Source organism: Pygoscelis adeliae, unplaced genomic scaffold (genome assembly GCF_000699105.1).
Source record: "Pygoscelis adeliae isolate BGI_AS28 unplaced genomic scaffold, ASM69910v1 Scaffold57, whole genome shotgun sequence".
NCBI classification, from domain to species: domain Eukaryota; kingdom Metazoa; phylum Chordata; class Aves; order Sphenisciformes; family Spheniscidae; genus Pygoscelis; species Pygoscelis adeliae.
This window is the reverse complement of record NW_008825615.1, coordinates 9,974,470-9,977,457: the sequence shown is the minus strand read 5'-3', so window position 1 is coordinate 9,977,457 and position 2,988 is coordinate 9,974,470.

The window sequence follows — 2,988 nt, the reverse complement described above, 5'->3', positions numbered from 1 at the left end:
CTCCTGCTGGCCACACTAGTTCTGATACAGGCCAGGATGGCATTGGCCTTCTTGGTCACCTGGGCACACTACCAACTCATGTTCAGCTGTCTGTCGACCAACACCCCCAGGTCCTTTTCCGCCAGGCAGCTTTCCAGCCACTCTTCCCCAAGCCTGTAGCGCTGCGTGCAGTTTTTGTGACTCAAGTGCAGGACCCAGCACTTGGCCTTGTTGAATCTCATACAGTTGGCCTCGGCCCATCGATCCAGCCTGTCCAGGTCCCTCTGCAGAGCCTTCCTACCCTCGAGCAGATCAACACTCCCGCCCAACTTGGTGTCGTCTGCAAACTTACTGAGGGTGCACTTGATCCCCTCATCCAGATCATTGATAAAGATATTGAACAGAACTGGCCCCAAAACTGAGCCCTGGGGAACACCACTCGTGACCGGCCGCCAACTGGATTGAACTCCATTCACCACAACTCTCTGGGCCCGGCCATCCAGCCAGTTTTTTACCCAGCGCAGAGTACACCTGTCTAAGCCATGAGCTGCCAGCTTCTCTAGGAGAATGCTGTGGGAAACGGTGTCAAAGGCTTCACTGAAGTCCTGGTAGACCACATCCACAGCCTTTCCCTCATCCACTAGGCGGGTCACCTGGTCATAGAAGGAGATCAGGTTGGTCAAGCAGGACCTGCCTCTCATGAACCCCTGCTGGCTGGGCCTGATGCCCTGGTTGTCCCGCACCTGCCTTGTGAGTACCCTCAAGATGAATTGAGGAATTTTAAAATGAAGTTCTTACATTCTCCTGTATTATTAGCTGTATTCTTTGAGGGGAAAAGACCGTTTGAAAGACAGAGATAGATCATCTGTAGTGTCTCATCTGAGATGGCATCTGAGTTACCAGTTCTACTTGATCTTTTGTGAATAGTGAAATATTCATTGTGTAAGTACTGCCACGTGACAATTCTACATTAATATTGATTCTAATAATAATGGGTTTACTTTTATTTCATTATTTGTTTATCAGAATATAAATGTATTTTATTTCATATTATGTATATGATAATGTGTCATTTTGGTTACAACTAGTATTCTATGCAAATGATCGAGGTGCTGAGAGTATAAAATATATTCTTTTAGTGGTTTCACTATCTTTGCACAATATAAACAAAATATCCCTCACAGGAAATAAAAAAATTATCTAATATAGTTCCTCTTTGATTTCAGTGACAAACTCTCATTGATTTCAATGAAGGCAGAAAAGGTATAAAAAAATTTGTCTTTTGTTAAACGTTTATACATCTCCTGCTTCAAAATCTTATGTGCTATAGTCTACTACCCTTCAAGAAAGCAGTGTTAGGAGTTATGGTTAGCAGGCATGACAGTGTGGTATTTCCCTGTTCTTGATGAATACAAGCCATTATTCTTTATTTTTCATGATGCTTCAACTATACTATTAGCTTCCTCAGAGGACTGAAATAACTTATCTCCTTCAATGAAGGATTCCTAAAGGAGACAGAATGTGAGCTTCTGTTCTTCTGGGAAACTCATTATATAATGGTGAAGATATCAGACATAATTAAGATGAATGATTTTGTACCAAACTAAATGAATTTTATCTTTATAAATTTGAGATTTTTCCTATAATGTTCACAAGTCTAATAGGAACAAATCAAATGCACATCTTCTCAGCAGGAGTCAGAGACAGGACAAAGTACACAACATTGTTAAATAACTGCTAAAATCGCAGAAGGCTGCAGACCTCCTTCAGACATAATCCTTTCCTTCCTCTCTTTTAAACATAAATTTTGAAGGAACAAATTTTAAGATTTATGACTTAAATGTGATTTATATGAGAAATTTTGTCAGATTTCTTCATTCAGTGAAGACAGTAAAAGAAGTACATAGACTCTCAGTCACATTAATGACTCTTTAATGAGTTCAACAAGGCATAATCTGATATTTGGTTCATTATAGAAGTAAGAGAATAAGACAAGAAATAATGCCCACTGTTATTCTCTATTACCTCTTTTTACCACTTTGTCCCAGCAACCTTCAAAGTCTTTTTATGGTTTTGGTTTTTTTTTTTTTTTTTTTTTTTAAGAACTAGCAGCTAATCCAGCCCATTACAACAGTTTTCTCAGTAATTTAGTTTCCAAATGAATTTCAGATTCAGATTCAGATGATCACATGCTTATTCTTTCAGGAAAAAAAGACAGTTTACTACGTGCCATCAATTAACTTGCTATCAATTATTTACAAGCACTACATAATGTAATAAATGTGTCTAAGTGTACAGTAACTAGGGAAGATCTCTGGTTATTATTAACCACTACCAAATTTAGTGGAGAACTGTTGATTTGTATTAGGTATGGCTCTGACTAATTATTTGGTTTTAAGAAGTGAGCAGCAACTACCAGCCCACAACATGCAGTGGTCCAAGACAAGATAGTGTTATCTCTTGATAGACTGATTTTGGGAACAAACTAAAATATATTACAGAGATAAGAAAGAGAACCAAGAACAAATATGCAACATATTTAAGGTATAACATATATAGTAAATTCAGATATGATATTGAATTGCAAACCAATGAAGAAAAGAACAAGTAAGCAGGTTGTGCTGTCAAAAAAGAATAAAAATGACCTCAAAGTGATCCAAATGAGAATGAAGAAATCATTAGCATTAACATCATACTCCTCCTGGCAAAGAACTTGGGATGATAATTTGATATGATCTGACTCTTCTTAGAATCATAGAATAGTTTGGGTTGGAAGGGACCTCTAAAGGTCATCTAGTCCAACACCCCTGCCATTAGTAGGGACATCTTCAACTAGATCAGGTTGCTCAGAGCCCCCTCCAACCTGACCTTGAAGGTTTCCAGGGATGGGGCATCCACCACCTCTCCGGGCAACCTGTGCCAGTGTTTCACCACCCTCAGCGTAAAAAATTTCTTCTTTCTATCTAGTCTTAATCTACCCCCCTTTAGTTTAAAGCCATTCCCCCTTGT